Here is an 11,266-nt window from a genome sequence, read left to right on the forward strand (position 1 = left end):
GTGCAACAATTGGACGACCGCACCAGAATCAGATCCTTTCATCTCTGTAGATGAACATGAACCAAAATTTGCCAATGCATTTGCCTCTATATTTTCCTCCCTCGAAACGTGGACGATTTACCACTCTCTGAATCATGTAAGTAATGCTTGAACCTTGTTCAAGTACTGTTGTATGCACTCCTCCTTTGTATCAAAAATTCCATACACTGGGTTTACCACCAACTGGGAGTCGCACTTTATCTCGATGACCTTAGAACCTAGTCCCCGAGCTAGTTCGAGTCCTGCAACCATAGCCTTGTATTCAACTTCAATGTTAGTTAATGGTATAGTTCTAATGGACTGTCTTAGGGTTTCCCCGAAGGAGTGATTAGAACTAATCTAAGACCGTATTCGTTTACGTTGGAGGCTCCATTCGTAAACAAGGTCCAAACTGCCGTTGCAGTTCCCAATACCACCACTACTTCTTTAGCATCCAAAGGCATTAATCCCGGAAGTCAGCCTAAACTTGCGACTTGATTGCAGTCCTGGGCTTGTATTCTATGTTGAATTCACTAACTTTGACTACTCATTAGCTAACCGACCCGACAACTCGGAATATTGGATGAAAATAAGTTCTAAGCTTTCGAAAGGCAACTACGAGAGATAAAGCCAGTTTTTCTAGGTGCGGATATCGTGTCTCCGCTCTTGATAGTATTTTGCTAACATAATAAATGGGAAATTACATACCTTATTCTTCCAGAACGAATACGGTGCTTACCACTACTTATGAGACCGCCAGCTAAATTAGCAGTTGCTTACCTTCCCCCATTTTTGACAAAAACTGAAGGCGATAGGTACCTTTTTAGTTCCTTCAGTGCATGTTGGCATACCGGAGTCCACACGAAGTCATTCTTCTCTTTCAAAAGTGAGAAAAAGTGGCGGCACTTCTATGAGGACCTTGAGATGAACCTGCATAGAGCCGCCAACCTACTAGTTTACCTCTGTACTTCCCTCACACTTGTTAGTTGGTCTGGGATATCCTCGATGGATTTGATTTTGTCAGGGTTTACTTCGATCCCTCTTTGTGAGACCAGAGACCCCAAGAATTTACCAACGCCAACCTTGAAGGCACACTTCTCCGGTTTGAGCTTCATGTTATACTTTCTCAGGATGTCAAACATCTCTTAGAAATGTTCCAGATGATCTCCTGCATTAAGATACTTAACTAACATGTCATCAATATAGACTTCCATCATCTTACCTATCTGTTTTTCAAACATGTTATTAACTAGCCTCTGATAAGTGGCTTCGGTATTTTTAATCCCAAAAGGCATCACATTATAGCAATATGTGCCAAAGTTTGTAATGAAAGAGGTCTTCTCTTTATCTTCCTGGTTCATCCTAATTTGATTATACCTGGAATAAGCATCAAGAAAACTCATTAACCGTGCTCGGCCATAGCATCAATCATTTGATCGATGTTTGGCAAGGAGAATGAGTCTTTAGGGCGCGCCTTATTTAAATCCTTATAGTCTACACAAATCCTAAATTTAATATTCTTTTTAGGCACTACTACTATGTTATAGCCACTCCGGGTACTTCCCTCTCGAATCGAAGCGATGTTAAGTAATCAAGTTACCCCTTCCTTAATAATCCTGTTTATGACCTCTGCTATTGGGCTTTTCTTTTGCCTTACCGCCACCTCCAATTAATACCTGTCATATTTGAATGCAACCACACAAAGCAGTCAACGTTTGCTTTAAGAAAATCTATAATTTTTACCTGAGTTTGGGACTCAAACTCGTTCCTAAATGGAATTCCTTTTCAAAAATTATTTGGACAAAGCCACTTGTTCGACCTCTTCTGCAGTTGATTTGGTGGCATCTGTCTCCTCTGGTACCTGAAAAGATCTTGGTACCTGATATAATTCTAATGGCTCCTCATTTTTATCATCTTCGATTAGGATGGGAGAAGGCATCGGTTCCTATAATTGTATTTGTTGGTTTCTCTTCCTTGCTGCTGGAAATGGTTACATCGTTCATCTCCCTTGCCACTGGTTGGTCTCCTCTTATCTGATTGATCCCTTCTGGGGTTGGAAACTTCAACAACTGATGATAGGTTAAGGGCACAACCTTCATCTAGTGTACCCACGGCCTTCCGCGGATCACATTATAGCCCATGCGCCATCTGCCACTTCGAACAGGGTGGTCTTTGTTACTCCTCCGACATGTGTGGGTAGCAACATATCTCCTCGGGTACTCATGCTTCTTAAGTTGAAGCCAGCCAGAAGTTCTATCGTCGGAATAATGTTCCCGGTTAACTTCTCTTGCTCCAAAACTATATTGTATGATGTTGGCCAAACTCCCTGGATCAACCATAACACGCTTAATTTTGAAATCTAAAACATTAAATGAAATTACCAACACGTCATTGTGCGGTAGAAGAAGTCTATCAACATCTTCCTCTATGAAGGTGATGTCATCTTCTGAGACTTCCCAAATCATCTTGCCAGGACTCACTGATATCTTCGTCTTTTTTGCTGCTAAAAATGTCACCCCATTAATTTCATCCCTCCGAAGATCATGTTGATTGTCATCCGAGGTGACCTTGCTGACCGTTTCGGTGGCTCTGCATTATCCTGGTTTCTACCATAGTTGTTCTTGGCGTGGTCACATAAAAACTCTCTGAGATGTCTATTCTTCCATAACGTCACTAACACTTCATGAAGATGTCGGTAGTCCCCAGTCCTATGGCTGTGAGTCCCATGGAATTCACACCATAGATTGGGATCCTTTGGCTAGAATCTGACTGCATCGGTTTTGGGAACCTAGCTTCTTTAATATTCCTCATTGCCCATACCAACTCCACTAGGATGATATTAAAGTTGTAATCAGATAACCTCTGATATGCAGGATCTCAGGACCCCGACACATCTTTCTCTTGCAATGATCTATTGTTCCGGCCACGATTCGTCCTTTTATCAGAAGCAAACCTATTGGATGACCGGAATCCTTTACTACTACGCATATTGGTCCTCTTACAAGGTAGAAAACGAGTCCTGGAGGACCTCCGATCTGCATCAAAGTCAGTTTTAAACTTATCCCCATTCCTATCGCGACTCCTCTCTTGGAGGACACTGAAGAACCAAGTTGATGATCTTCTATCCTTATCTTCAACGCGTAGAGATTGTGAACATCTGCCAATATGGTTTCTTGAAACTCGAGCAACATCTCCTTTAATATCCAGGAGGCATCAAAACTCAACGTATTAAGGCCCATTGTAAGTGCCTTCATTTCCCACTCGTCCGGAACTGCTAGTAACAACATCCATTCTTTCTGGAACTAGATCACGAATTCTCGCAGCAGCTCGGATTCTCCTTGCAAAATTCTAAATATATCCACCTTTTTGGCCTAGACCTTTCTTGCTCTAGCATGAGATTTGACGAACGAATTTGCAAGCATTTCAAAAGAATCGATTGAACATTAGGTAAGAGAGAATACCATGATAGAGCGCCCTTCGTGAGGGTTTTGCCAAACATTTTCAACAAAACCGACTCGATCTCGTGCTGAGCCAAGTTATTTCCTTTTACTGTCGTGGTGTAGGTCATGATGTGCTCCTGTGGGTCTGACATCCCATCATACTTTAGAATATCCGGCATCTTAAACCTCTTTGGGATCAGCTTCGGTGCTACCCTTAGTTTAAACGGCAACTGCGTATACTTCCTCGAATCTGGTCTTTTTAACATTGACGGCGCGCTTGGCATCTCATCCATCCGATCATGAAACTACTTCGTGTTCTGGTCCATTCGTTCATTCATTTCTCTTGTCAATCTCATTAGCTCGGTTTTGAAAGGATCATTCAAGTTGTTCTTCTCAAATCCGCTACCGATCCCTCTGGATTCGTCGAAATCGACTTCATCCCTTGGAGTGTTGTTATCAGTTTCTTGAGCCGTTTGATTTGTGGGAATGTTGTAAGGAACTGGGACCCTTCCATTAGCATTATTGGAAGCACCCGATAATGCCTGTTTCAATTTTGTCATCACACGATCTTGCCTTGAATGGTGATCCATAATTGTCTTTTGTTGTTCTCTCAAGATTTTGACTGTTTTGAAAATGTGCTCATCCTCCGCATCCTCAGAAGTTGGGCCCCACACATGCGGAGGATATTGTCCTTCGCGAACTAGGGTTGGTTCATCCCCTTCGTTGTAGGTTTCGCTGGTTGAATCATCATGCTGGAACACATCTTCTTGTCATCGTGTGCTCCAACATTGTAAGCGTCATTGACGTCATTAGCTATCATATCTAATTTTTACTAAGGAAAGAGTCAAAACTTGTTAGTAACAAACGAATGGATCAAAGTAATTGCGCTACTGTGTATGCCCCACGGTTGGCGCCAAATTGTTTATCCGCAAAACGGTACAGTTGAATTTATAGCATATTTTATAGGCAGGAGAATCAATTTGACCAAAATAATAAAATTATCAAATTAAACTAAAGGAGATAACTAGCCTGACTAAGAACTTAACCTTTCCGGTCATAAGAGTGAATGCAATGTTCAAGTGTTCAAAGTGAGCGTAATAAGACAATAGATTATAGCTTTTTGTGTTAGAGTTTCTTGTGTTTACAATGGACGTTAATCCCCCTATTTATAGCATGATTCAGGGAGACAATATCTTCAAATCAAGCTCCTCTTGAATGAGAATAGAATCGTCATTGATGGGTGCATAAAGTTTGGCTAAATGCGGATATTCTGGGTAACGACTGCCCATTGAATGTTACCCGATGACAATGCTTTGAATCTTTATTACTGGCTGCTCTGTCTTCGAGATTTGTCCAGCAATGGCTGCCCGCGTTTGTCCGGTGCCAGTTGTTTGTTGACTCACACCCCATCTGTCTTTAGTTTCACATATCACCCCGTCCTTCGCCTAGTTGTCATTAGCCAATTTTACCCCATACAGAAGGGATAAAGAAAATATTCAAGTCACCACCATAAAACTTATTTGGATATTTTTTGTTTATAAAACATTTCCCGGTAAAAATATTTTATAAACACCTTAATATTATATTTAATATTTTTCAAAAAAAAATGTCTAAGTAAACGCCAGGAAATTTTTATAACAGAATTGTAATTTTGATCAAAGATAAATTACTCACGCAACGACTAAAGAATCGCCGAAAAATTATTCAAATTGACGAATTTTTTTTCTATTACCCAAATGAGAATTTTATGCAAACAATAAAAAGTCGATGTTTTCCTAGAGCATACGGCCTTTAGACCAATACTTAATAGTAAGACTACTTTTACTGCGAGAATTAGATTTGACACAGTTTAAAAGTGCCAAAACAAATTCTACATATTTTTTAAAGTTTGTCTAACACAGTTCTTACTCATATCAAGTCTAAATAATTGACTAAAATTCATTCAAATTGACGAAAAAAATCTAAAAAATAAATGAAAAATCACTGAAGTTGACAAAGATTATTTTAGCTACACGACCTAGTAAAATTTAAATTTCAAGATATAACCTGTAACTAATTTAAAGACGATCATTTGCTTACCTATAGACATATCGCTAGTAGAGTGACATACACCAATTATTCGGCATGAAAAGAATCATATTAGACCGTCTTTTCTCTTCTCATTTTCTTTTTCTTCTTCACTTTCTTTTCTTCAGTATTTGTTGATTGGGAAATTTTTAACCAAAAATAGTTTTTTGTGGTCAAAGCAAATAATAGAATAATTCGGGTATCTAATAACAATTTTACCTAATATAGATGATTAAGAAATAAGAGAAATAAAATATTGAGAGAATAAGAAAATAGAAATCTTATTGATAATCGCAACTGCCTTCCAAAATGTTAGAACAAGACTCTTCAATTAGCAAAAAATAAAGTATAAGAGATTGACAGTATAATTTCGTCAACTACTTGATGATCTTAGCAAATAAGGTAAGGAGGGTTTATATAGGGACACAATATGTAACTACTCTGCCTTACCTAATTGCCTCCCTTTACTAATATTTATTACATTGATTACCCGTTACTTGAGTAATTTGTAACGGTCATGGTAATAATAGTTAATCACACATAATCTGGGATTATGCCGATTTCTTTCCATATTCGTGGCTATTAATGAGCCTTCCTTCCTTGCGATCTTTAATTGTCCTTACCTCGCCTATCTCTTTTTCCTAGTTGTCAGGTGTGATTTTCTTGTAAGCAATCTCGTATGTGTTTTACCCATACTTCTCTAAACCTTCATTTTTCTTTATTGCTCTGACTCTCATGACACATATCAGTGCATCATTAGTCCACTTGACGAGTCTATTTTTTTACCAATAGAGATAGTCCTCCCACTTTCTGAATATTCGAGAAGTGGTAAGTTTATTTATGGTGGGAATATCTTGCCGCCTTTTCCCCATATCATTATGATGTTCCTCAAAAGCGAAGAGGCGTATATCTCTTCCATTAAATGCTCGAGACACATGTGTTGTTGTGATTAGCTTTGCGGTTTGTAGCGTCTTTTTAGGATTTCTGCGGTTGTGTCAGTTTTATGTGATAGTTCCACGATGAACGTTTATAATAACGTCTTTTTCGTATAAATACCGCATCATACATCTTCTAAAACTTCTTCTACTCTTTTGCATTCCCTTCTAAGCTTTCCTTGTAACTTTTATTCTCTCTTCGTGCTTCTGCAATATTTAACAATGATTTCCCAAACATCAAACCCTTCTTTATCGTATGACCCTCAGAGAGCTATTATAGTAAATGAACTTCCTCCTTCTATAACTCCGGTTAGGAGTAGAAATAAAGGTGACAGACTTCGTAGCCGAGGATCCATATCGAGCCGAAATACCACTTCTTTTCAGAAGAAGTCTTCTAAACCTTCTTCTTTGTCCAAAGTTAAATCCTCATCCACCCCTAAATCTTCTTCTAAAGCTACGGAACAAAATGAACCATTACCTGAGCCTGTAGTTTCTGAGATCCTTCCTTAGGAATATTTTTTTAAATCTAATTGTGAAGCATGGAAGAAAAAAGTTTCTTCCATAGAAGCACTTAAACATGCTGATCACTGTCCTTCTTTAATCAACTACGGTCTTCTTCCTTTAGTACATCATGAACGTTACTGGAAACCTGACTTCCTAGTCACTGCCCCTAGTTCTGACGACCGAATAACCTCTTTTCGTGAGGATTATTTGTTTGTCTATACTTATCCTTTCACCTTAGGATTCAAACCTCCTATTGAACCTATGATAATTGAGTTCTGCCATTACTTCAACATTTGTCTTGGGAAAATAGGCACGATAATGTGGAGGATAGTGGCTTGACTTTGCTATTTATCATCTTTAGTTTTCGCCCCTTTCTCCTTTCGTCATCTCCTCCATCTGTATTCTCCAAAACCTTTTCGCGAGGGTATTTTCACACTTGCAGTGAGAAGCAAAAGAGTTTTGGTTTGTCCTAAAGATTATCGTGACCGATGTTGGTATGCTCAGTTCCTGGTTGTTCCCACTCGTGCCTTAGTGGGAGAAGAAATTCCCTTTTCTCGAGAAGTAGAACTTTGCACGCGAGTATTTTCCTTTGCCTCTTTACTGCGCCATTTTCTCTTAGAACACTAACTTTCTCATATTTTCTTGTTTTTCAGAATTCATGGAAGTTTTTGGTGAACTTTCCGACATCCGTGATTGGGTAGGAAAAATATTGTCCGCTGCTCCTATGGAGAAAAGATGCTGGAAGTTTCTATCCCAAAGTTTGGGTGGAAAATCAAAACATGCGGTATATTATTTTATTTTACCATGCATTTTTCACCTTTCCCTTATTATTTTAACATCCTTATTAATTTTCAGGATTTTCTATCGCGGATTCGTCCTACTTTCGCTCCTGCACTTAGACTCAATGCCAACACTGTTTAAGAGCGGATTTTGAGTGTGTCCTCTTAAAAGAGGAAAAGCAAAGAATCCAATGCCTTTGATCAAGAGGAAGAAGATAAAGGTTCTTTAGTGAAGAAGCCTAGAGTCAGGAGACGTATTGTTTTGTATGATGAATCCAATGCTCCTCAGAAACAACTTTCAGTCTCTGTGCCTTTTCACCTAGTCGATGAACCTGAAGATGACCCTCTAGACATTTCAGAAGATGAAAATGTTGGTCCTGCCTTGGGTCCCCCTTCATGTCCTGTTGAGAGGCTTTTTGCTCAAGGATTTGAGGGTGAAGAAGAAGAGTTTGGCTTTGTTACTGATGAGCCACCTCTCGCAACCCTTCCTTTGAGCCCCGTTGCTCATATTGTTGCTCCTGCTGCAACTCCCACTGCTACTCGTGATGATGCTGGTCGTTCTAGTGGGAGAGGGATGAAACAAGTTATGATTGACGTCCTCGAGGGAATGAACTTACTAAAGAAACCCAACCGAGTTGCAGTTTGGTTGAAACCTTTAATTGGCCCCCTTGAAAGGGAGAAACTTGAATCCTACTCCTCCATCGCTTTGATGAATGATGTTATTCATTCTTCTCTCAAGGTATGTTTTTCTTCTCTTATCTCTTTCACTTCTTCTTTCTTTAAGTTGAAAATACTTTTCCCTTGACTTTTTGCATATCAACTTAACATGCATATAGCTGATGAGAAGAGTGGCTTCGACTGAGCAGCAAGTCGTTGAGTTGAGCACAGAATCTGACAATTGGAAGGAACAATTTTAGAGCCTTCAGTTCGAGAGGACATTCTGGCTGGTGAAAAGAGACTTTGGAGTAGCAACAAAGGGTCACTATTGCTGAGTTAGCAATATTGAAGGCTTACGTTAATTAGGTAGAGAAGGAAAATGATAGGATGGAAGCCACCTTTGCTGAGCAGCACTCAAGGGCTACTGAAGAGATTCGAAGTTTGAAAGAACTTCTGAATCAAAAAGAAGTGAACGCGGGTAATCTGGTTCAAACATTGACTCAATCCCAAGAAGATCTTCGCACCTCTTCCAACAAAGTTAAGTTCCTCGAGGCTACCCTTGAAGGTTTCTTATGAAGCTTTCAAAACTGAAAAAGAAGACTTGAGGGATGAAGTGGATCAATTTGAAAAAGATTACGAGGCTCTTGAGGATAAACTAACTCTAGATGTGAGTTGGGCCTTCCAGAACACGCATCTTGAAATTTTGACCGAGGCTAGCCAAGAAGGCTTTAGCTTCGAGGTTGAGATTGCCAAGGTTAAGGATGCAATTGAAAGTACTCAATAACGTCAAAGTTTCTCTACACCCGAGGATGAAAGTTCCTAGGGTGATTTAAGCAAAGACAACTCAGAGGTTGATTTTGCTGATCCCCGGCATTCATCTTCTCCTCAAGTTAATCCCTCCGCTCCTTCTGATGACGCTCCTTAGTTTTTTCTTTCAACAATAGTACTTGGATATTTTTGGATGCTTTTTGATTTATTCCTTGGAAACTTTTATGAACATCAACATCAATATTTAACTTTCAACATATTTTATGTATGTTTTGCTCTTTAATTTCCGAGTGTTTTCTTGCATTATTCAAGTAGAATGGATGCTTTAATAGGCCGTGACTAAATACACATGGTCTTATTTCTAAAAGAGAGCCCTTTTATAGAAACGACACTGATGAAGATAATGTCTCATCTTCATATTAGGTAAAAATATAAAATATGAAGAAGTTTTATTTGAACTTTCAAACAAAATATTCATGTACATCAATTTCATAACTGCTTTTTCTATAGCAAGTTTATAAGTATTGGCTTAATATCCCGTGACTATATTTGCAGCCTTAACCTAATAGCTCTTGGAGTTTTCTGTTGAATCTTCAATTTCCTGTCGATTATTCAGTTCTTCACTTCTCATTCAATCTTTGAGCTTGAAATTCAAAATTTTCTTCAAGGTTTTTCCTTTGGCCATTGAGCTATGCTTTTTTGGTGTACTTATTCCATATGAATAGTCCCCTAGTATTTGAACTTTGAAGTATGAAAAGTTAAAAACTAGAACAACTACCCTCTATAGTCCTTTCCTTGAAAAAGGAAACAGACACGGGACTCGAAGCAATTTTTGATGATGACTACTTAACTCTTCCCATCAGAATTGATGTAACCTAAATCGAGAATAATTAAGTATTACGCATGTCTTTTAGGTCTAATATCATCATTTGGTGTGAGCTAACTTTTTGCCTATCATCTAAAACGGTTAGTAAATTCAAATGAACAAATAAGAAAAGAACTTTATGATACTTGACCGTGGATACTTGCTCAAAAGTAGTATTTTTTCTAGTGTACCTCATTCCAATGGGAAGGTAACACTTTCCCGTCCATAGTCTCCAACTCATATGCTCCTTTTCCAGCAATACCTCGAACACGATATCGCCCTTCCCAATTTGGATTCAATTTTCCTGCATTTGCTGCTTGTATTGACTGAAACACCTTCCTAAGGACAAAGTCCTCAATCTTGAAATATCAAAGATTCGCCCTTCTGTTGTAATATTGATCAATCCTTTACTTTTGCTCTTCCATCTATATCAAGGCTGCTTCCTTTCGCTCCTCTATCGAATTCAAATTTGTACGAAGTTCTTCCTCATTCAATACTTCATGTATGATCGAACCTCGTACTTGGATCCACTATTTCTACTGGAATTAATGCTTTAGTACCATAAATAAGTGAAAATAGAGCTTCTCCCATGCTTATCTTTGTCGTTATCCTGTAGGCCCATAGTACCCCAAGTAGCAATTCAGGCCACCTACCTTTTGATTCTTCCAATCGTTTCTTTATACTGTTGAAAATAATTTTTTTTTGTCGACTCTACTTGTCCATTAGCTACGGGAGGATACGGTGCCGAAGTAATCCATTTAATTTTCCAACTTTTGAAAAAATTAGTTACCTTTGCTCCCACGAAATATGGCCCAATACATATTATTTCCCTTGGAACCCCAAATCTACATATTATACTCCTCCAAATGAAGTAGATAACGTCCTTTTATTGTACCTATTTAAAGGCACCTACCTCCACCCACTTAGAAAAACAATCAGTCAAAATTAATAAAAACCGTACTTTTCCTGGTGCTTGAGGCAGAGGATCTATGATATCCATTCCCCACTTTATAAACGGCCACGGTGTGATAATCAAATTAAGTAATTCTGCCGTTTGATGCATATTATTTGTGTACCGTTGGCATTTATTGCACCTTTTTACGAAATTTTCCACCTCGCATTCCATCTTTGGCCAATAATACCCTGCTCTTATTAGCATTTTTACTAGTGAACTTCCACCTGCGTGATTTCCACAATGTCCTTCATGTACCTCTCGCATCACGTATTCAGTTT

The sequence above is a fragment of the Nicotiana attenuata genome, unplaced genomic scaffold, assembly GCF_001879085.1.
Source record: "Nicotiana attenuata strain UT unplaced genomic scaffold, NIATTr2, whole genome shotgun sequence".
Taxonomy (NCBI): domain Eukaryota; kingdom Viridiplantae; phylum Streptophyta; class Magnoliopsida; order Solanales; family Solanaceae; genus Nicotiana; species Nicotiana attenuata.